This window comes from Lithobates pipiens, unplaced genomic scaffold (genome assembly GCF_037356315.1).
Source record: "Lithobates pipiens isolate NorthernLeopardFrog02 unplaced genomic scaffold, aLitPip1_a1.2 Scaffold_22, whole genome shotgun sequence".
NCBI classification, from domain to species: Eukaryota; Metazoa; Chordata; class Amphibia; order Anura; family Ranidae; genus Lithobates; species Lithobates pipiens.
In genome coordinates, this window is record NW_027507784.1 from 96,810,097 (window position 1) to 96,835,151 (window position 25,055).

General features: G+C 44.7%; 1 long non-coding RNA gene across 1 annotated transcript; it reads right to left on the bottom strand.

Moving 5' to 3' along the window:
• Positions 1-16,193: 16,193 nt before the first annotated feature.
• Positions 16,194-22,710, bottom strand: LOC143925430 (uncharacterized). Its single transcript, XR_013261973.1, has 4 exons — positions 22,672-22,710; positions 22,514-22,572; positions 19,162-19,214; positions 16,194-16,325 (listed from the first exon to the last, which is right to left on the bottom strand). It is a non-coding gene; the product is annotated as an uncharacterized LOC143925430 (long non-coding RNA).
• Positions 22,711-25,055: the final 2,345 nt, after the last annotated feature.

Below are 25,055 nucleotides of genomic sequence, written 5' to 3' on the forward strand. Positions count from 1 at the left end.
TGTCATTTTAGACCCATTTTGGGATAAAAGGGCCGGGGGTTCGATTTTGGTCATTTTAGACCCATTTTGGGATAAAAGTCCCGGGGTGCGATTTTGGTTATTTTGGACTCATTTTGAATAAAAGGGCCGGGGGTGCCATTTTGGACTCATTTTTGTATAAAAGCGCCGGGGTGCGATTTTATGTCATTTTAGACCCATTTTGGGATAAAAGGGCAGGGTTGTGCGATTTTGGTCATTTTGGACTCATTTTGGGATAAAAGGGCCGGGGGTGCGATTTTGGTCATTTTGGACTCATTTTGGGATAAAAGGGCCAGGGGGTGCGATTTTATGTCATTTTGGACCCATTTTGGGATATAAGGGCCGGGGGTGCCATTTTGGTCATTTTAGACTCATTTTGGGATAAAAGGGCCGGGGGTGCTATTTTATGTCATTTTAGACCCATTTTGGGATAAAAGTCCCGGGGGTGCGATTTTGGTCATTTTGGACCCATTTTGGGATAAAAGGGCCGGGGGGGGGCGATTTTATGTCATTTTAGACCCATTTTGGGATAAAAGCGCCGGGGGGCGATTTTATGTCATTTTAGACCCATTTTGGGATAAAAGGGCAGGGGGGCGATTTTATGTCATTTTAGACCCATTTTGGGATAAAAGGGCCGGGGGGCGATTTTGGTCAATTCGGACTCATTTTGGGATAAAAGGGCCGGGGCTGCGATTTCGGTCATTTTGGGATTAAAGGGCCAGGGGTGCGATTTTGGTCATTTTGGGATAAAAGGGCCAGGGGTGCGATTTTATGTCATTTTAGACCCATTTCGGGATAAAAGGCCCGGGGATGCCATTTTGGTAATTTTAGACCCATTTTGGGATTAAAGGGCCGGGGGTGCGATTTTGGACCCATTTTGGGATAAAAGGGCCGGGGGTGCGATTTCATGTCATTTTAGACCCATTTTGGGATAAAAGGGTCGGGGTGCGATTTCATGTCATTTTGGACCCATTTTGGGATAAAAGGGTCGGGGGTGCGATTTCATGTCATTTTGGACCCATTTTGGGATAAAAGGGCCGGGGTGCTATTTTATGTCCTTTTAGACCCATTTTGGGATAAAAGGGCCAGGGGTGCGATTTTGGTCATTTTGGGATTAAAGTGCCAGGGGTGCGATTTTATGTAATTTTAGACCCATTTTGGGATAAAAGGGCCGGGGGTGCGATTTTGGTCATTTTGGACCCATTTTGGGATAAAAGGGCCGGGGCTGCGATTTTGGTCATTTTGGGATTAAAGTGCCAGGGGTGCGATTTCATGTCATTTTAGACCCATTTTGGGATAAAAGGGCCGGGGGTGCGATTTTGGTCATTTTGGACTCATTTTGGGATAAAAGGGCCGGGGGTGCCATTTTGTTCATTTTAGACCCATTTTGGGATAAAAGGGCCGGGGCTGCGATTTTATGTCATTTTGGAATAAAAGGGGCGGGGGTGCGATTTTGGTAATTTTGGAATAAAAGGGCCGGGGGTAAGATTTTGGGATAAAAGGGCCGGGGGTGCGATTTGTCATTTTGGACTCATTTTGGGATAAAAGGGCCGGGGAGCGATTTTGGTCATTTTTGGATAAAAGGGCCGGGGGGTGCGATTTCATGTCATTTTAGACCCATTTTGGGATAAAAGGGTCGGGGGTGCCATTTTATGTCATTTTGGACTCATTTTGGGATAAAAGGGTCGGGGGTGCTATTTTGGGATAAAAGGGCCTGTGTGCGATTTTCGTCATTTTAGACCCATTTTGGGATAAAAGGCCCGGGGGTGCGATTTTGGTCATTTTGGATTAAAAGGGCCGGGGGTGCGATTTTGGTCATTTTGGGATAAAAGCGCCGGGGCTGCGATTTTATGTCATTTTGCACCCTTTTTGGGATAAAAGGGCCGGGGGGCGATTTTATGTCATTTTAGACCCATTTTGGGATTAAAGGGCCGGGGCTGCGATTTTATGTCATTTTGGACCCATTTTGGGATAAAAGTCCCAGGGGTGCGATTTTGGACTCATTTTGGGATAAAAGGGCCGGGGCTGCGATTTTATGTCATTTTGGACTTATTTTGGGATAAAAGGGCCGGGGGTGCGATTTTGGGATAAAAGGGCCGGGGTGTGATTTTGGTCATTTTGGACTCATTATGGGATAAAAGGGCCGGGGTGCGATTTTGGTCATTTTGGACTCATTATGGGATAAAAGGGCCAGGGCTGCGATTTCATGTCATTTTAGACCCATTTTGGGATAAAAGGGCTGGGGGGCGATTTTATGTCATTTTAGACCCATTTTGGGATTAAAGGGCCAGGGGTGCGATTTTGGTCAATTCGGACCCATTTTGGGATAAAAGGGATGGGGGTGCGATTTTGGTCATTTTGGGATTAAAGGGCCAGGGGTGCCATTTTGGGATAAAAGGGCCGGGGGTGCCATTTTATGTCATTTTAGACCCATTTTGGGATAAAAGGGATGGGGGTGCGATTTCATGTCATTTTAGACCCATTTTGGGATAAAAGGGCCAGGGGTGCGATTTTATGTCATTTTAGACCCATTTTGGGATAAACGGGCCAGGGGTGCGATTTTATGTCATTTTAGACCCATTTTGGGATAAAAGGGCCGGGGGTGCGATTTTGGTCATTTTGAACCCATTTTGTGATAAAAGGGCCGGGGCCTGCGATTTTATGTCATTTTGGGATTAAAGTGCCAGGGGTGCGATTTTATGTCATTTTAGACCCATTTTGGGATAAAAGGGCCAGGGCTGCGATTTTGGTCATTTTGGGATTAAAGTGCCAGGGGTGCGATTTTATGTCATTTTAGACCCATTTTGGGATAAAAGGGCCGGGGGTTCGATTTTGGTCATTTTAGACCCATTTTGGGATAAAAGTCCTGGGGTGCGATTTTGGTCATTTTGGACCCATTTTGAGATAAAAGGGCCGGGGGGTGCGATTTCATGTCATTTTAGACCCATTTTGGGATAAAAGGGCCGGGGTGCGATTTCATGTCATTTTAGACCCATTTTGGGATAAAAGGGCCGGGGGTGCGATTTTGGTCATTTTGGAATAAAAGGGCCGGGGGTTTCGATTTTGGTCATTTTGGACTCATTTTGAATAAAAGGGCCGGGGGTGCGATTTTGGTCATTTTGCACTCATTTTGAATAAAAGGGGCGGGGGTGCGATTTTGGTCATTTTGGACTCATTTTGGGATAAAAGGGCCGGGGGTGCGATTTTGGTCATTTTAGACCCATTTTGGGTCCCGGGGGTGCGATTTTGGTCATTTTGGACTCCTTTTGGGATAAAAAGGGTCGGGGGTGCGATTTCATGTTATTTTAGACCCATTTTGGGATAAAAGGGCCGGGGCTGCGATTTTGGTCATTTTGGACCCATTTTGGGATAAAAGGGCCGGGGGTGCAATTTTGGTCATTTTAGACTCATTTTGGGATAAAAAGGCCGGGGGTGCGATTTTATGTCATTTTGGACTCATTTTGGTATAAAAGGGCCGGGGTGCGATTTTATGTCATTTTAGACCCATTTTGGGATAAAAGGGCAGGGTTGTGCGATTTTGGTCATTTTGGACTCATTTTGGGATAAAAGGGCCGGGGGTGCTATTTTATGTCATTTTAGACCCATTTTGGGATAAAAGTCCCGGGGGTGCGATTTTGGTCATTTTGGACTCATTTTGGGATAAAGGGGCCTGGGGATGCGATTTTGGTCATTTTAGACCCATTTTGGGATAAAAGGGCCGGGGATGCGATTTTGGTCATTTTAGACCCATTTTGGGATAAAAGTCCCGGGGGTGCGATTTTGGTCATTTTGGACCCATTTTGGGATAAAGGGGCAGGGGCTGCGATTTCATGTCATTTTAGACCCATTTTGTGATATAAGCGCCGGGGGGGCGATTTTATGTCATTTTAGACCCATTTTGGGATAAAAGGGCCGGGGTTGCCATTTTGGTCATTTTGGACTCATTTTGGGATAAAAGGGATGGGGGTGCGATTTTGGTCATTTTGGACCCATTTTGGAATAAAAGGGCCGGGGGTGCGATTTTGGTCATTTTGGGCTCATTTTGGGATTAAAGGGCCGGGGGTGCCATTTTGGTCATTTTGGACTCATTTTGGGATAAAAGGGCCGGGGCTGCAATTTTGGTCATTTTGGACTCATTTTGGGATAAAAGGGCCGGGGGGCGATTTTATGTCATTTTAGACCCATTTTGGGATAAAAGGGCAGGGGCTGCGATTTCATGTCATTTTAGACCCATTTTGGGATAAAAGGGCCGGGGGGCGATTTTATGTCATTTTAGACCCATTTTGGGATAAAAGGGCCGGGGGTGCGATTTTAAGTCATTCTGGGATAAAAGGGCCGGGGGTGCGATTTTGGTCATTTTGGGATAAAAGGGCCGGGGGTGCGATTTTGGTCATTTTGGGATAAAAGGGCCGGGGCTGCGATTTCATGTCATTTTAGACCCATTTTGGGATAAAAGGGCCAGGGGTGCGATTTTATGTCATTTTAGACCCATTTTGGGATAAAAGGCCCGGGGATGCCATTTTGGTAATTTTAGACCCATCTTGGGATAAAAGGGCCGGGGCTGCGATTTTGGTCATTTTGGGATTAAAGTGTCAGGGGTGCGATTTTGTGTAATTTTAGACCCATTTTGGAATAAAAGGGCCGTGGGTGCCATTTTGGACCCATTTTGGGATAAAAGGGCCGGGGGTGCGATTTTGGTCATTTTGGACCCATTTTGGGATAAAAGTCCCGGGGGTGCCATTTTGGCCATTTTGGACTCATTTTGGGATAAAAGGGCCGGGGGTGCGATTTCATGTCATTTTAGACCCATTTTGGGATAAAAGGGCCAGGGGTGCGATTTTATGTCATTTTAGACCCATTTTGGGATAAACGGGCCAGGGGTGCGATTTTATGTCATTTTAGACCCATTTTGGGATAAAAGGGCCGGGGGTGCGATTTTGGTCATTTTGAACCCATTTTGGGATAAAAGGGACGGGGCCTGCGATTTTATGTCATTTTGGGATTAAAGTGCCAGGGGTGCGATTTTATGTCATTTTAGACCCATTTTGGGATAAAAGGGCCGGGGCTGCGATTTTGGTCATTTTGGGATTAAAGTGCCAGGGGTGCGATTTTATGTCATTTTAGACCCATTTTGGGATAAAAGGGCCGGGGGTTCGATTTTGGTCATTTTAGACCCATTTTGGGATAAAAGTCCCGGGGTGCGATTTTGGTCATTTTGGACCCATTTTGGGATAAAAGGGCCGGGGGTGCGATTTTGGTCATTTTGGACTCATTTTGGGATAAAAGGGCCGGGGGTGCGATTTTATGTCATTTTGGAATAAAAGGGCCGGGGGTGCGATTTTGGTCATTTTGGACTCATTTTGAATAAAAGGGCCGGGGGTGCGATTTTGGTAATTTTGGACTCATTTTGGGATAAAAGGGCCTGGGGATGCGATTTTGGTCATTTTAGACCCATTTTGGGATAAATGGGCCGGGGATGCGATTTGTCATTTTAGACCCATTTTGGGATAAAAGGGCCGGGGATGCGATTTTGGTCATTTTAGACCCATTTTGGGATAAAAGTCCCGGGGGTGCGATTTTGGTCATTTTGGACTCATTTTGGGATAAAAGGGTCGGGGTGCGATTTCATGTTATTTTAGACCCATTTTGGTATAAAAGGGCCGGGGGTGCGATTTTATGTCATTTTAGACCCATTTTGGTATAAAAGGACCGGGGGTGCGATTTTGGTCATTTTGGACTCATTTTGGGATAAAAGGGCCGGGGATGCGATTTTGGTCATTTTAGACCCATTTTGGGATAAAAGGGCCGGGGATGCGATTTTGGTCATTTTAGACCCATTTTGGGATAAAAGTCCCGGGGGTGCGATTTTGGTCATTTTGGACTCATTTTGGGATAAAAGGGTCGGGGGTGCGATTTCATGTTATTTTAGACCCATTTTTAAACCCATTTTGTGATAAAAGGGCCGGGGCCTGCGATTTTATGTCATTTTGGGATTAAAGTGCCAGGGGTGCGATTTTATGTCATTTTAGACCCATTTTGGGATAAAAGAGCCGGGGCTGCGATTTTGGTCATTTTGGGATTAAAGTGCCAGGGGTGCGATTTTATGTCATTTTAGACCCATTTTGGGATAAAAGGGATGGGGGTGCGATTTTGGTCATTTTGGACCCATTTTGGAATAAAAGGGCCGGGGGTGCCATTTTGGACCCATTTTGGGATAAAAGGGCCGGGGGTGCCATTTTGGACCCATTTTGGGATAAAAGTCCCGGGGGTGCGATTTTGGCCATTTTGGACTCATTTTGGGATAAAAGGCCCGGGGATGCCATTTTGGTAATTTTAGACCCATCTTGGGATAAAAGGGCCGGGGCTGCGATTTTGGTCATTTTGGGATTAAAGTGCCAGGGGTGCGATTTTGTGTCATTTTAGACCCATTTTGGAATAAAAGGGCCGGGGGTGCCATTTTGGACCCATTTTGGGATAAAATGGCCGGGGGTGCCATTTTGGACCCATTTTGGGATAAAAGTCCCGGGGGTGCCATTTTGGCCATTTTGGACTCATTTTGGAATAAAAGGGCCGGGGTGCGATTTCATGTCATTTTAGACCCATTTTGGGATAAAAGGGCCAGGGGTGCGATTTTATGTCATTTTAGACCCATTTTGGGATAAACGGGCCAGGGGTGCGATTTTATGTCATTTTAGACCCATTTTGGGATAAAAGGGCCGGGGGTGCGATTTTGGTCATTTTGAACCCATTTTGTGATAAAAGGGCCGGGGCCTGCGATTTTGGTCATTTTGGGATTAAAGTGCCAGGGGTGCGATTTTATGTCATTTTAGACCCATTTTGGGATAAAAGGGATGGGGGTGCGATTTTGGTCATTTTGGACCCATTTTGGAATAAAAGGGCCGGGGGTGCGATTTTGGTCATTTTGGGCTCATTTTGGGATAAAAGGGCCGGGGGTGCGATTTTGTCATTTTGGACTCATTTTGGGATAAAAGGCCCGGGGATGCCATTTTGGTAATTTTAGACCCATCTTGGGATAAAAGGGCCGGGGCTGCGATTTTGGTCATTTTGGGATTAAAGTGCCAGGGGTGCGATTTTGTGTCATTTTAGACCCATTTTGGAATAAAAGGGCCGGGGGTGCCATTTTGGACCCATTTTGGGATAAAAGGGCCGGGGGTGCCATTTTGGACCCATTTTGGGATAAAAGTCCCGGGGGTGCGATTTTGGTCATTTTGGACTCATTTTGGGATAAAAGGGTCGGGGGTGCGATTTCATGTTATTTTAGACCCATTTTGGGATAAAAGGGCCGGGGGTGCGATTTCATGTTTTTTTAGACCCATTTTGGGATAAAAGGGCCGGGGGGTGCGATTTTGGTCATTTTGGACTCATTTCGGGATAAAAGGGCCGGGGGTGCGATTTTATGTCATTTTGGACTCATTTTGGGATAAAAGGGCCGGGGGTGCTATTTTATGTCATTTTAGACCCATTTTGGGATAAAAGTCCCGGGGGTGCCATTTTGGTCATTTTGGACTCATTTTGGGATAAAAGGGTCGGGGGTTCGATTTCATGTTATTTTAGACCCATTTTGGGATAAAAGGGCCGGGGGTGCGATTTTGGTCATTTTGGACCCATTTTGGGATAAAAGTCCCGGGGGTGCGATTTTGGTCATTTTGGACTCATTTTGGGATAAAAGGGTCGGGGGTGCGATTTCATGTTATTTTAGACCCATTTTGGGATAAAAGGGCCGGGGGTGCGATTTTGGTCATTTTGGACTCATTTTGAATAAAAGGGCCGGGGGTGCGATTTTGGTCATTTTGAATAAAAGGGCCGGGGGTGCGATTTTGGTCATTTTGGGATAAAAGGGCCAGGGCTGCGATTTTGGTCATTTTGGACCCATTTTGGGATAAAAGGGCCGGGGGTGCGATTTCATGTCATTTTAGACTCATTTTGGGATAAAAGGGCAGGGGTGCGATTTTATGTCATTTTAGACCCATTTTGGGATAAAAGGGCAGGGTTGTGCGATTTTGATCATTTTGGACTCATTTTGGGATAAAAGGGCCGGGGTTCGATTTTGGTCATTTTGGACTCATTTTGGGATAAAAGGGCCGGGGGTGCGATTTTATGTCATTTTGGACCCATTTTGGGATAAAAGTCCCGGGGGTGCGATTTTGGTCATTTTGGACTCATTTTGGGATAAAAGGGCCTGGGGATGCGATTTTGGTCATTTTAGACCCATTTTGGGATAAAAGGCCAGGGGGTGCGATTTTGGTCATTTTGGACTCATTTTGGGATAAAAGGGCCTGGGGATGCGATTTTGGTCATTTTAGACCCATTTTGGGATAAAAGGCCAGGGGGTGCGATTTTGGTCATTTTGGACTCATTTTGGGATAAAAGGGCCGGGGTGCGATTTCATGTCATTTTAGACCCATTTTGGGATAAAAGGGCCGGGGGTGCGATTTTATGTCATTTTGGACCCATTTTGGGATAAAAGGGCCGGGGGTGCTATTTTATGTCATTTTAGACCCATTTTGGGATAAAAGTCCTGGGGGTGCGATTTTGGTCATTTTGGACTCATTTTGGGATAAAAGGGCCGGGGTGCGATTTCATGTCATTTTAGACCCATTTTGGGATAAAAGGGCCGGGGTGCGATTTCATGTCATTTTAGACCCATTTTGGGATAAAAGGGCCAGGGGTGCGATTTTGGTCATTTTGGACTCATTTTTGGATAAAAGGGCCGGGGGTGCGATTTTGGTCTCAGTTTGGGATAAAAGGGCCGGGGGTGCGATTTTATGTCATCTTAGACCCATTTTGGGATAAAAGGGCCGGGGATGCGATTTCGGTCATTTTGGACCCATTTTGGGATAAAAGGGCCGGGGGTGCGATTTCATGTCATTTTAGACCCATTTTGGGATAAAAGGGCCGGAGGTGCGATTTTGGTCATTTTGGAATAATTTTGGGATAAAAGGGCCGGGGGTGCGATTTTGGTCATTTTGGACCCATTTTGGTATAAAAGGACCGGGGGTGCGATTTTGGTCATTTTGGACTCATTTTGGGATATAAGGGCCGGGGGTGCCATTTTGGTCATTTTAGACTCATTTTGGGATAAAAGGGCCGGGGGTGCTATTTTATGTCATTTTAGACCCATTTTGGGATAAAAGTCCCGGGGGTGCGATTTTGGTCGTTTTAGACTCATTTTGGGATAAAAGGGCCGGGGGGCGATTTTATGTCATTTTAGACCCATTTTGGGATAAAAGCGCCGGGGGGGGGGCGATTTTATGTCATTTTGGACCCATTTTGGGATAAAAGGGCCGGGGGGCGATTTTGGTCAATTCGGACTCATTTTGGGATAAAAGGGCCGGGGCTGCGATTTCGGTCATTTTTGACTCATTTTGGGATTAAAGGGCCAGGGGTGCGATTTTAAGTCATTCTGGGATAAAAGGGCCGGGGGTGCGATTTTAAGTCATTCTGGGATAAAAGGGCCGGGGGTGCGATTTTGGTCATTTTGGGATAAAAGGGCCGGGGGTGCGATTTTGGTCATTTTGGGATAAAAGGGCCGGGGCTGCGATTTCATGTCATTTTAGACCCATTTTGGGATAAAAGGCCCAGGGGTGCGATTTTATGTCATTTTAGACCCATTTTGGGATAAAAGGGATGGGGGTGCGATTTTGGTCACTTTGGACTCAGTTTGGGATAAAATGGCTGGGGGAGCGATTTTATGTCATTTTTAGACCCATTTTGGGATAAAAGGGCCGGGGGTGCGATTTTGGTCATTTTGGACTCATTTCGGGATAAAAGGGCCGGGGGTGCGATTTTGGTTATTTTGGACTCATTTTGAATAAAAGGGCCGGGGGTGCCATTTTGGACTCATTTTGGTATAAAAGCGCCGGGGTGCGATTTTATGTCATTTTAGACCCATTTTGGGATAAAAGGGCAGGGTTGTGCGATTTTGGTCATTTTGGACTCATTTTGGGATAAAAGGGCCAGGGGGTGCGATTTTATGTCATTTTGGACCCATTTTGGGATATAAAGGGCCGGGGGTGCCATTTTGGTCATTTTAGACTCATTTTGGGATAAAAGGGCCGGGGGTGCTATTTTATGTCATTTTAGACCCATTTTGGGATAAAAGTCCCGGGGGTGCGATTTTGGTCATTTTGGACCCATTTTGGGATAAAAGGGCCGGGGGGGCGATTTTATGTCATTTTAGACCCATTTTGGGATAAAAGCGCCGGGGGGCGATTTTATGTCATTTTAGACCCATTTTGGGATAAAAGGGCAGGGGGGCGATTTTATGTCATTTTAGACCCATTTTGGGATAAAAGGGCCGGGGGGCGATTTTGGTCAATTTGGACTCATTTTGGGATAAAAGGGCCGGGGCTGCGATTTCGGTCATTTTGGGATTAAAGGGCCAGGGGATGCCATTTTGGTAATTTTAGACCCATTTTGGGATTAAAGGGCCGGGGGTGCGATTTTGGACCCATTTTGGGATAAAAGGGCCGGGGGTGCGATTTCATGTCATTTTAGACCCATTTTAGGATAAAAGGGTCGGGGGTGCGATTTCATGTCATTTTGGACCCATTTTGGGATAAAAGGGCCGGGGTGCTATTTTATGTCCTTTTAGACCCATTTTGGGATAAAAGGGCCAGGGGTGCGATTTTGGTCATTTTGGGATTAAAGTGCCAGGGGTGCGATTTTATGTAATTTTAGACCCATTTTGGGATAAAAGGGCCGGGGGTGCGATTTTGGTCATTTTAGACCCATTTTGGGATAAAAGGGCCGGGGGTGCGATTTTGGTCATTTTGGACTCATTTTGGGATAAAAGGGCCGGGGGTGCCATTTTGTTCATTTTAGACCCATTTTGGGATAAAAGGGCCGGGGCTGCGATTTTATGTCATTTTGGAATAAAAGGGGCGGGGGTGCGATTTTGGTAATTTTGGAATAAAAGGGCCGGGGGTAAGATTTTGGGATAAAAGGGCCGGGGGTGCGATTTGTCATTTTGGACTCATTTTGGGATAAAAGGGCCGGGGTGCGATTTTGGTCATTTTTGGATAAAAGGGCCGGGGGGTGCGATTTCATGTCATTTTAGACCCATTTTGGGATAAAAGGGTCGGGGGTGCCATTTTATGTCATTTTGGACTCATTTTGGGATAAAAGGGCCGGGGGTGCGATTTTCGTCATTTTAGACCCATTTTGGGATAAAAGGCCCGGGGGTGCGATTTTGGTCATTTTGGATTAAAAGGGCCGGGGGTGCGATTTTGGTCATTTTGGGATAAAAGCGCCGGGGCTGCGATTTTATGTCATTTTGCACCCTTTTTGGGATAAAATTGGCAGGGTGCTATTTTGGTCATTTTGGACTCATTTTGGGATAAAAGGGCCGGGGGGCGATTTTATGTCATTTTAGACCCATTTTGGGATTAAAGGGCCGGGGCTTCGATTTTATGTCATTTTGGACCCATTTTGGGATAAAAGTCCCAGGGGTGCGATTTTGGACTCATTTTGGGATAAAAGGGCCGGGGCTGCGATTTTATGTCATTTTGGACTTATTTTGGGATAAAAGGGCCGGGGGTGCGATTTTGGTCATTTTGGGATAAAAGGGCCGGGGTGTGATTTTGGTCATTTTGGACTCATTATGGGATAAAAGGGCCGGGGTGCGATTTTGGTCATTTTGGACTCATTATGGGATAAAAGGGCCAGGGCTGCGATTTCATGTCATTTTAGACCCATTTTGGGATAAAAGGGCTGGGGGGGCGATTTTATGTCATTTTAGACCCATTTTGGGATAAAAGGGCCGGGGGGCGATTTTATGTCATTTTAGACCCATTTTGGGATTAAAGGGCCAGGGGTGCGATTTTGGTCAATTCGGACCCATTTTGGGATAAAAGGGATGGGGGGTGCGATTTTGGTCATTTTGGGATTAAAGGGCCAGGGGTGCCATTTTATGTCATTTTAGACCCATTTTGGGATAAAAGGGATGGGGGTGCGATTTCATGTCATTTTAGACCCATTTTGGGATAAAAGGGCCGGGGGTGCGATTTCATGTCATTTTAGGATAAAAGGGCCGGGGGTGCGATTTTATGTCATTGTGGACCCATTTTGGGATAAAAGGGCCGGGGGTGCTATTTTATGTCATTTTAGACCCATTTTGGGATAAAAGGGCCGGGGGTGCGATTTTGGTCATTTTGGACCCATTTTGGGATAAAAGGGCCGGGGCTGCGATTTGTCATTTTGGGATTAAAGTGCCAGGGGTGCGATTTTATGTCATTTTAGACCCATTTTGGGATAAAAGGGCCGGGGGTTCGATTTTGGTCATTTTAGACCCATTTTGGGATAAAAGTCCCGGGGTGCGATTTTGGTTATTTTGGACTCATTTTGAATAAAAGGGCCGGGGGTGCCATTTTGGACTCATTTTGGTATAAAAGGGCCGGGGGTGCCATTTTATGTCATTTTAGACCCATTTTGGGATAAAAGGGATGGGGGTGCGATTTCATGTCATTTTAGACCCATTTTGGGATAAAAGGGCCGGGGGTGCGATTTCATGTCATTTTAGGATAAAAGGGCCGGGGGTGCGATTTCATGTCATTTTGGACCCATTTTGGGATAAAAGGGCCGGGGCTGCGATTTGTCATTTTGGGATTAAAGTGCCAGGGGTGCGATTTTATGTCATTTTAGACCCATTTTGGGATAAAAGGGCCGGGGGTTCGATTTTGGTCATTTTAGACCCATTTTGGGATAAAAGTCCCGGGGTGCGATTTTGGTCATTTTGGACCCATTTTGGGATAAAAGTCCCGGGGTGCGATTTTGGTCATTTTGGACCCATTTTGGGATAAAAGGGCCGGGGGTGCCATTTTGGACCCATTTTGGGATAAAAGGGCCGGGGGTGCGATTTTGGGATAAAAGGGCCGGGGGTGCGATTTTGGGATAAAAGGGCCGGGGGTGCGATTTTGGGATAAAAGGGCCGGGGGTGCGATTTTGGGATAAAAGGGCCGGGGGTGCGATTTCATGTCATTTTAGACCCATTTTGGGGTGAAAGGGTCGGGGGTGCGATTTTGGTCATTTTGGGATAAAAGGGCCTGTGTGCGATTTTGGTCATTTTAGACCCATTTTGGGATAAAAGCGCCGGGGCTGCGATTTTATGTCATTTTGCACCCTTTTTGGGATAAAATTGGCAGGGTGAGATTTTGGTCATTTTGGGGTAAAAGGGCTGGGGGTGCAATTTGTCATTTCGGACCAATTTCAGGAGGAAAGGGCCAGGGGTGCAATTTGTCATTTTTTACCCATTTTGGGGTAAAACGGCCGGGGGTGCGATTTTTTTTTTTCATTTTGGACCCATTTCAGGAGAAAAGGGGTGCAATTTTACCCCAAAATGGGTCCTAAATAATCAAAATGGCACCCCTTTTCTCCCGAAATGGGCACAAATTGGCACCGCCCCCCGCTCGCTTTCCCCGAAAAGGGTCCAAAATGTCTCCCTCGGCCCATTTACTCCGAAATGGGTCCAAAATGACACAAATTGCACCCCCAGCCGTTTTACCCCAAAATGGGTCCTAAATAATCAAAACGGCCGGGGGTGCAATTTGTGTCATTTTGGACCCATTTCGGAGTAAAAGGGCCGAGGGAGACATTTTGGACCCTTTTCGGGGAAAGCGAGCGGGGGGGGGGGTGCCATTTTGTGCCATTTATGAGCCATCTCGGGATAAAATGGCCAGGGGTGTGATTCTGTATCATTTGGGACCCATTTCAGGCTAAAAGGGCCTGGGGCTGCGATTTTGGTCATTTAGCATTCCTTTTGGGGATAAAAGCGCCGGGGCTGCGATTTTATGTCATTTTGGACCCATTTTGGGATGAAAGGGCCGGGGGTTCGATTTTGGTCATTTAGCATCCATTTTGGGGTAAAAGGGCCAGGGTGCAATTTGTCGTTTTGGACATATTTTGGGGTAAAAGGACAGAGGGTGCGATTCTGTCATGTTGGACCCATTTTGGGGGGGGAAAAGGCCAGGGTCCAAAATTGTCATTTTGGAGCCATTTCAGGAGGAAAAGGGCCGGGGGGTGCAATTTTTGTCATATTTAACCCATTTTGGGGTATAAGGACCCGGGTGCCATTTTGGTTATTTAGGACTCATTTTTGGGTAAAAGGGCTGGGGGTACAATTTGTCATTTTGGAGTAAAAGGGCAGAGGGAGACATTTTGGACCCTTTTCGGGGAAAAGGGCAGAGGGGTGCAATTTTGGTCATTTTGGACCCATTTCATGGTAAAAGTGCAGGGCTGCGATTTTCTATCAGTTTTGACCCATTTTGGATAAAAGGGCCGGTGGTGCAATTTTGTACATTTTAAACCCATTTTGGTATAAAGGGGCCAGGGTGCGATTTGTCATTTTGGGATAAAAGGGCCGGGGGTGCAATTTGGTCATTTTTGACCCATTTCATGGTAAAAGGGTTGGGGCTGCCATTTTGTGCCATTTAGGAGCCATCTCAGGATTAAAGGGCCGGGGGTGCGATTTTGGTCATGTTGCATCCATTTTGGGATAAAAGGTCGGGGGTACAATTTTGATCATTTTCGACCCATTTTGGGGTAAAAGGGCCGGGGGTGTGACGGTCACAGTGCATGCTTAGGCAATCATGAGCCAGTAATGCACTGCGATGGCGCAGTGCATTGTGGGCCGTGAGTGCCACACGAATTTGGTGTGAATGGCCCACAAAGTTCTGGCTTCACCGAACACCAAGCTCATCCCTATTGGAGAGGCAGAAATCGGACACTGTTGCCGTCTCACACTGGTGGGTTTAGAGACTGATGTGGCAGCTCTGGTATTGTATTGCTATGGTGGTGATCAGACAATGGTTGGCAGCACTGACATCGGAGTAGACAGAAATCACATTATTTCAAGGTCAATCAGTGGCCCAGTACAAAGGATCTGTAATCTGTCCCCAGCAGTGATCTCACTGCACATCAACACCAGAAACAGGCTGCACTGGTGTGTCCTTTTAGAATGAAGCCCGTCCTACACAGGCACATGAGGTAGTCAATGAACATTCATGAATTTGTATGTCATCTGGTTGTACATTGATCCTATGAGGTTTATTAGGATTTGTTACCTGCCTTTATGATCCTTAACCAGTCTTGCTAATTGACAAAACACATTGACTTTAAGGGATCCGCCATCACCAGGCCATACGAGAATACTTGGCCTATGTATCGTATGTTAGGTTATCCTGCAGGGTAGTTGATATAAAATGTAAGGTCATGCAAATGTGAATTTTAACCAAACTGGAATAAAATGGTGTTTTAATATGTGCATGCTCTCATTCTGTACCAGTTAAGTCTAATGAAAGTGTAAAAAGAAAAAACGATGTTAAAGTTGTACATTTTAAAAAGTTAAGCAAAGGTGGTTCCTTCCCCCCTCTCAATTGTCTTTATAGGATTTAATTGCCATTTAATCTAAGTGCAAGCACACTACCCATCTAGTTAAAACATAGTTAAGGATGGACGACATTTCTCATGTTTAATAATCATGTCAACATTTATTCTTTAGCCATGTACAATTGTTTTTATTTCACATTGTAATCAGAAAGGCTACTGCCCAATAGTGATTGGGAACCTTTGCATTTCAGATGTTTTGGAACTACATTTCCCATAATGCTCACCTACACAAGCATCATGGGAAATGTAGTAACATCTGGGTTGCCAAGGTTCACCGTCACTGGCCCAATACGACCACTGAAAAAATAAAGCAAGGTAAAAAAAAACAAAAGAAGAAATCAGATTAAGTGATAAAATTAGGTCTCTGGGATGATTGAAGTTCACCTCGGCCTTGCTTGCAAACGAACACTCCAAGTATAGTAGCAAAATTGTAGACAACAGCTAAAAACAAAAAAAAAAAAAAAAAAAAAAGGGAGGAAAGGTATAGTGTTATTTCGGCAATACACGGTTTTCGAATTTCGAAAGAATTTTCTTTCGAAAATCGTATCCAAGAATTTTCGTATGAGTTTCGCACCATTAGTGGGCTGCAGCAACAGCCGATTTTCGTGTGGAAATAAAATTTGAGGAATCGGACATGTTGGAAATTTTTAGAAAAACGAACGATTTTCTAATTAATGATGGGAGAATTGTGCGAGAAACGTAATAAGAAAAGAAAATGTACGGAGAGAAAAGAAGATTCCCAGCCAAGGAAATTATTGTCTGTAGCAACATGAGGTGAAATTGAAGGCTTGGTAGGCAGAATTTCGAAAATCAATGGTGGCATCATCGGATCACAAAAAAAACGAATTTGCGTCCTTTTCTTCCCACAAAGAGAGCTTTCTTTTGATGGTATTTGATTGCCTCTGCGATTTTTATTTTTTGCGATATAAATGGAGAAAGAGCGAAAATTGTGAAAAAAAAAATAAAAAGATATTTTCTTCTTTTTGTTATAAGAAAAATCGAATAAACTAAATTTTAGTCATACATTGAGGGCAAAATTTATTCAGCCACATTTTTTTTTTTTTTTTTACTAAAGACGTCAATAAGCGTATATTTTTTGGTTTGCGCAAAAGTTATAGCGTCTACAAACTAGAGTACATTTTCTGGAATTTACACAGCTTTTAATTTATGACTGCCTATCTCATTTCTTGAGGTGCTAAAATGGCAGGGCAGTACAAACCCCCCCAAATGACCCCATTTTGGAAAGTAGACACCCCAAGGAAATTGCTGAGCCCATTGAATATTTTATTTTTTTTGTCCTAAGGGATTGAATAATGACAACAAAAAAAAAAATTTTTACAAAAAGTTGTCACTAAATGATATATTGCTCACACATGCCATGGTTATATGTGGAATTGCACCCAAAATATATTCCGCTACTTCTCCCGAGTATGGGGATACCACGTGTGGGACTTTTTGGGAGTCTAGTCGCGCACGGCACCCCGAAAACCAATCACCACCTTCAGGATTTCTAAGGGTGCAAATTTTTGATTTCACTCCTCACTACCTATCACAGTTTTGAAGGCCATAAAATGCCAAAATAGCACAAAACCCCCCAAAATTACCCCATTTTGGAAAGTAGACACCCCAAGCTATTTACTGAGAGGCATGTTGAGTCCATGGAATATTTTATATTTTGCCACAAGTTGCGGGAATATTACAAACTTTTTTTGCACAAAGTTGTCACTAAATGATATATTGCTCACACATGCTATGGGCATAAGTCAAATTACACCCCAAAATAAATTCTGCTGCTTCTCCCGAGTACGGGGATACCACATGTGGGGGACTTTTTGGGAGCCTAGCCACGTACGGGACCCCGAAAACCAAGCACTGCCTTCCGGATTTAAATATAAAATGCTACCAAAAAAAACTGTTAGCGATCGCAGGGATCAGGCCTGACTCTGCGATCGCTGCAGTTATGTGTTTAGTGTTTTGTAAGTGACAGTGATCGATCGATACTGCACTTGGGTGGGCTGATCCCGCTAACAATGCGTTTTTTTGGAACCCTGAACCGCTGGGGACGCTAGTATAGATCTGATCAGATCAGATATTGATCTGTTCAGATTCTATACCACTACAGGAGGTTTATGCTTTGCGTGTGGGTGTTAGCGGTACTGGCACTAACCTAGCACTGCCTGGGGCGACGCAGACCCTGACCCTAAAACCTAATTGATATCACCCGCCGGGTGATCAGGGGGTTAAACCTTTATTGGGTAATAAATGGTGGGTGCCCTGATGCTATAAAAAGCAAACTAACCAGAGTCACCCGTAACACTTATACGGTGATCAGTGGTGAAAGGGTTAACTAGTGGCAATCAGGGGGTTCAAATTTTTATTAGGTAGTGTATGGGGGTCCCTGGCGCTATATAAAAACCTGACGGGGAACCTAAGTAACTAACTGGTTAACCAGCGTCACCAGTGACACTTATACTGCGATTGCTGGTGAAAGGGTTAACTAGGGGCAATCAGGGGGTTAAAACCATTATTGGGTAGTATATCGGGGTACCTAGCGCTATAAAAACCTGGCGGTGAACCTAAAAAAAAACTAGCTACCTAGTGACAGTAGCGACACTGATGCAGCGATCAGAAAAATGATCGCTTAGTGACACTGGCAAAAAGGGGGGGAAAGGGTTAACTCAAGGGGCAATCAGGGGGTTAAATCTTTATTGGGGGGTGATAGGGGGCTACCCTGGACCTAACACTAACTGCCCTGACAGTTTTAACTGTTACAACTGATCAGTAAAGAAGTGATCAATTCAATCAGTGACACTGACTGGGGGGGGGGGGGGTGGTTTGTGTACCTATGTGTCAGTGTAGTGTTTTGGGTGCACTTACTTTTAGTCTTCTCCTCATAGTCCGGTCAAAAAGACCGCCCCGAGGAGAATGGCATCACTTCCTCCTTCCTGTGTAAACAATACACAGTGGGAGGAAGCTTGTCATTGGCCAGGAGCGATCCAGAGGGGGTGGCCAGAAACCAACGGCCATCCCCTCATCACGGATCGCTCCTGGAGCGAACCGGACCGCCGTATCCAGCGGGAGGGGGGGTCCGATCGGACCCCCCACCCGCTGGAAGGCAGGCACGTACTTGTGCCTGCCTGCGCCATTGTGATGACATACAATGGCAATACGGCGGTCCTTAAGTGGTTAAAGTACATTTCCAGCCATATTTGCATTACACCTACTTTTAAATTCGTTAAATGTTGCCATTAATATAGCATTGCTTAGGAAGGTAAATCAGTAATATTTAAAAGCCACCCAACTTTCTTAATTCCTACATGCTCTCCCCACTTTGGTAGAGTGTATATTCAGACCCCTCCTAAACATAACAGTTCCTGGACATCTCCATCAACTTATCAAGGATAGGCAAAGTGTAGAAAAGGTTAGTTATACCAGATGCTGATGGAAATTGAATAGTGCCAATGTTGGCTTAGCCCTTCTATAGTCTGTATGCAATCCGTTTCCAGCCATAGGGTTTCCATAAATGACCTGCAGAAAGCTAGTATTGAGCATTTATAAAGATTCTGAATGGAAGAGAGCATATGGACCAGACACTTGCCAAAAAACTCAACCCTCTGCCCCCCATGCTTTTGTTAAGCTTATGCGCATTGTCTAAAGGACAGATCAAAAGATAACCCCTTAATTTACCATTGTATCATTTACAAAGATTACCTAGAAATATTATGTATGAATGCTTACCAATCTCCCACACCAGTCTTGCCAGAACCTAGCAGTGTTGCTCAGCCAGCCATCTAAATGAAATGGAGGTACCGTTAAAAACACAAAGGATAAAAGGCCTCTAAAACAAGTAAACAAACTCCACTGCAAGGCCCGGCTCACATGGATGCAACAGACATTGTAAAACCACAATATGCATTCCTGGCTGGGCTCTTGAAGAACCAGCAGTGAATCAACCAATATTTTTAAAATCCCTTTAACTGCTCCAGCGCCAATTGGACCAAAGCCTGCAACCAACAGAACATTTGCATTCTTCACTGAATCAGGGTGGGCATAAAATGACCAGCAAAGGGGAATCACTGGCATTGTATATAACCACCACTAGAATGAGCTTCAGGGATCTACAAGAAAATACTCCACATGGGAACAAAGTGCGCAGAGAACAAAGTGCGCAGAGAACAAAGTGCGCAGAGAACAAAGTGCGCAGAGAACAAAGTGCGCAGAGAACAAAGTGCGCAGAGAACAAAGTGCGCAGAGAACAAAGTGCGCAGAGAACAAAGTGCGCAGAGAACAAAGTGCGCAGAGAACAAAGTGCGCAATCTGTTTAACTGCCTTTGTGGCGCTTCACAGCAAGACCAACCATTTAAACCTATTTGTTAAATGGGAATGGCACATGTTAGAACACTTATGCCCTTAAGGGAAAAGGTCTAACACAATACCAAAAAGTCTGACCCAAGAATAAGAGTATTGATGTTGGCTTGGTCCAAAGTGTTCCTTGACTCTAGTATGGTGCCCTCACACTTTAACCAAAAAACACCATGGAGCATTCCAAATCAACACTCTGTATTCCCAGGAAGAAAGAATGTGCAGTCAAAGAATTCCCCCAGTCGCATCATGAGCTATGATTGAGTCCCTAGACCAACTTCCAAGCCGCACTACAGCAGAGGGCACGAAGACTGAATCAGCCCTAGAACTGACCTTCATGAAGAGCTGGGCACTGGCCCTCAATCGAGCAAGGACTGAGACTGGCCCAGTCTCCAAGCCCTCTGCTACAGAGAAGCCCATCGACCAACTTCGTTTCCCAATCATAGCTCACAATAGGAAAGGCAAGAGTCTCAGAACAGCAGACCCTTTTACTTGCAGAGAGCAGGGGCTCTCTGGAGACTTTCCCCAAGAGGTTTTAGAGTAAAATAAATGCTCAGCCATCTATCCCCGTATATGGCAGAAAGAAGCTCCTAGAAACCGATAACCTGCAAGGTAAGCACAAAAGGTGGATTAAAGAGGCCAACAGAGTCTGAAGGAGCAGTGTTGCAGTGCCCCGCCCTGCTCCAACAAAGCTCAACCCACAACCTAGGAGCAAATTTCTACCCAGGGACTTCCAACTGAACAAGTACTTTGCTCTTAGACCCCAAAATCTAAGGGTTATGATTAAAAGCTCAGAACTCTGGTGAAACCTAGCAAACCAAGCTAGACTAGTATCCTAAATTCATTTGTGGGTCCACAGTGTGGCTAACCCAAGCCAAGAGTTCGAACAAAAGCTCAGAACTCTGGTGAAACCTAGCAAACCAAGGTAGGCCTTCATCGTTAATGAGTTTTGGTACCCACCACCCACAAATTCTGCAGGACAAGAGAAGGGATTCCATCATGCTTGAAGTGGTCAAGGCTTCCAATAGAAACCAAGTTGTTAATGTCAACATGTCTACAAAAGATAGAAGTTTGAGGTTAAGGTTAAATATAAAAAGGTTAATAAAGTTTATAAAAAGTAATGAAAGGGGCTCACTGACAACCCAAAATTGACCTGCTGTTCTGCCTGGCTTCATATGTTTCAGGTCACCCTCAAGTGGGCAGACCATGAAAGCCTAGAAGTCTCTGCATACTTGTTAAGAGTATTAGTATGACAGCCAAGCAACTGAAATTTTCAGGAGAAACCCACAATAGAAGCCTCTATGGCTTCCTATGCCTAGTCCCAAAAACACACAAAAACACCCTAGATAATTCCATACTGGGAGCATAGTGAAGATGTTTTGCTTCACTTTGCTATGGCTTACTGAACAGTACAGGAACTAATGGATTTGTTACCTGGCTAATGTGGCTTTAAAATGTTAATCAAAAAGAAAGCATTCTGCAATTGTCAGAATCTTCTATTTCTCAGGTCACACTCAGTGTTGAGGCCAAAGCACCAGAGAGACAGAACAAACCCACAGACTTGAGCAATGGCAGCCTCCATACTTCATGATTAAGGGAACAAACCCCAGGCGTCAGGTAGAAATAAAAAAACCCACCCCCACTGAATCCTGGTGCTTGAGCTGCCACAAAAATGCTCTACACCCCACATACCCCAGGCTCCATTTGATGATCTGCGGGCCTGAGACTGGCATAGATGCACATCTGCTGTCCCCTTCTTGCTGCTGACCCATAAGTGACATCACTCTTCCAGGCCCCACTGACAATTTACCTAGCCGTCAAGGCCAGGAAAGAATGTAATGCAGTGCGATGTGCATTGCTTTACATTCAGTGGAGCACAGGACAACATGCAAGGTCTCAGACCCTGGGTGCCTTATTTAAAGAGAAACTTAAAACATAGGCGATTGTGCACCCCTATGCGATTGGCTTTTGTAAAAAAAATTTATTGGGTAATTTTTTTAAAGGCATTTTGAACTCAAATTGGGATTTCCTAGTCCCCTGCAGCATTATCGTGTGACAAATTGAGGAACATGTTACACCCATAAGCTTGACTGGCAACTAACTTTATCTCCTACAGAATTGCACACAATGAGTGTGGTGTTAACAAGCTGTACTAAAGCCAAAAAAGCTCACCAATTTTTTTCCCGAAGTGGTGGCTGCATTAGTTTAGGTTTTTATTCCTATACAGATTAGTTTTATCAAGACTGAAGTTCTAGCTGGCTATTGTAGCAATATATGTTAATGCAATTGAAGCAAACTTTCATACCCATGCAATAGGTCTACACACTTTCTAAAATTACAGTAAATTGACCTTTAGAATCTAGGGCCTGGAATCTGCCCACTGAGCATAAACCATGCCAAATAGTTAGGCATTAGGGGAGAAATTGTTGGTGTCATGGGAGAAATAGTGTCTCATGTTTGTGAGTGAAGAGATACTGCCTCATGGCCTTGAGGCATCATTTCTGCCACTGACAAAGGCAAGCAAAAGGAGCACATCTGGCCCCAGGCTGCAGCGAGACCGCTTGGTCTATTGTAAGCCACTAGTTTGAGAAACCGCTTCAGGATAGACTTTCTAGTAATGTTAAAGATGTATACAATACCAGGATTTGGTACCTAAACTCTATCAAAACACAGTTCACTTAAACTGAACAATAGATTACTGTATTTATAAGACAAATTTAACCCATACCTCCAATTTGTCATCTGTTCACCGTTACCATATTTCACCCTTGATTGGCACCTCACCAGCTACAAAACAAAGGCAGTCATTAGAACTCCATAAACAATAAAAAAAAACAAACAAAAAAAAAACATTTTGCAAGTACGATAAACTTGTTAACTACTTACCAAACTTGTAGTAGACAGTTCAGTCTTTTAAAGAGATACTAGAAAAGCAAAAAAGGTAGAAAAAAAAAAAATAAAAAAAAAAAACACACCACCCCCTTATTGCCACAAAAAGGTGCATTTCAGTATGGTGACCACAGTTACAGAGCTGAAAGGAGCAGCAAATTTAGAGTTCCACTCCAAAGTGGAACTTCCACTTGTACTCCTCCCCCTCTGGAGCCACATTTGGCACCTTTTGGTGAGGGGGGTGTAGTAGGGTTCCCTTACTTGCAATAGAGGTTCCATGCACTTGACATCATTGGACTCCAGGACAGGCAAGTGTACAAAATTAAGTCAGCAGCTGTAGTATGTGCAGCTGCTGGCTTACATTTTGTTGCAGCAGTGGGCAGACTGCTGCTTTAAAAACAAGATATTTCAAAATGGCAATTTAAACCTGTGATTGAAGTTAGCCAATGAAAATGTTGAAGTTTTGCCATTGTGAGAACGGCAGCCCCTTCTCCCCCTAAGAGGATAAGGCATCTAAACCAATACCAAAAAGTTTGACCCAAGAATAGAGTGCCAGTGTTGGTCTGGCCAAAGTATTTGTTGACTCTAGCATGGTGCCCTCATACTCTAACCAAGAACCATTCCAAGACCGACACTGTATTCCAAGGAAGAAAGGATGTGCAGTCAAAGATAACCCTCCCATTCCCATAATGAGCCACGATTGACCTAGACCAACTTCCAAGCCACACTGCAGCAGAGGGCAAAGAGACTGGATCTGTCCAAGCCCCGACCTTCTTGAAGGACTGGGCACTCACCCCCCCCAATCCAGCAAGAACTGAGATTGACCCAGTCTCCAAGTCCACTGCTACAGAGATGCCCATTCGACCAGCCCAGTTAGCCAATCACAGTTCAAAATAGAAAGTTCAGACCATCCAAGAACAGCAGACCCTTTACTTCCAGAGAGTGAGACCCAGGGGACAAGCTCTCCATAGACTTCCCAAGAGGGATCAGAGTGAAAGCCTAGCATGGTTGCCCATCCCCTTTGCAGAAAGCAATAACCTACAGGAGAGTGAAGACCCCAGCTGAGCTTTCCAGTATAAGAAGGAGGGGCAAACAAAACTAACTCAAATTGCAAGGAAGGCTTGATTGTCAGTTTAGGAGCTTAAGCTTCTCTAGAGGTTTCAAACTAAACTAGGACTTTTCACTCCTAGACCCAAGAACCATCAACAAGTGGTTAAACCCAAGCCTGTGATTTATGATATCAGTTCATCACTGGGTCCACAAAAGTGTGGCTAAACCTAAACAGGAGTTATGATAAAGGCTCGTAACTCCCAAGTGTTTGTGTGGGAACCTACCGTTTGATGCCGCAGCCCCACAAGAGATATGTTGCTTTGAGCTTTTCATTCTCAGTTGGAAGACACAAACAAAAATGGATGGCATGTCCACTGAAATTGAATGCAGATATCAAAATAGTTATGACAAATGTGGCTTCTAGGGTTCCATCATTGCTGACCTACTGAAAATGTTGGCTTCCTAGATCTTGCTGTCACTTACCCCCTGTCAAGGATGCAGATCTTGGATAAAAGCCACAAACTGCATAGTTGCCTGGATTTAAACACCAGCATGACAGCCAGGCAACTAGCCTTGCCATTTCATATACAGATATTGCTTTATCAAGAAAAAGTTAAAGCATTCAAAGGCAAAATAAGCAGCTTTGAGTCATGCATAACAATCACTGCCACACCTGCATGATATTGCAGATAAGGACACATGCAGCTTGGCCTCTCATATTGGGCTGGCCAGCTGCCATCACAGATTCTTCCCCACGAGTTGCCAATCCTAGTTCAGACAGGACATGAGGCACAGGAGAGTGAGAGTCACCTTTTCATATATCAATATATGAAAATGCACATTATTGTGGTGTTTCACATCAATTAGAAAAATTGCAGCAACCTTTCCTACCCAAGCAATTAAAAGTCTACTGCAGGAGTCTCCAAACTTTCTAAAAGGTCAATTTACTGTCCATGAGAATCTAAGGTGGCTGAAATGAGCCCGAGCATAAACCATGCCAGATCTTTAGGCTTTGAGGAACTGCTTCAGGATAGACTTTCTAGTAGTGTTAATCATGGAAAGGAGGGGGGACCTCCACAGGATTTGGTACCTAAACTGTATCAAAACACATTTTAACTTAAAATGTCCTATAGATTGCATTTATAACCCCAATTTGATACACATCTCTAATTTTTCATCTGTTTACAGTGTTGCCATAGTTCACCCTTGAAGGGCACCTCACGAGCTACAAAATAAGGTAGGCATTAGAACCCCATAAAACAATTTATAAACCATTTTATATTAAAGCTTCATGAGATCTTTGAGTGAAGTTAGCCAATGAAAAGGTTGAA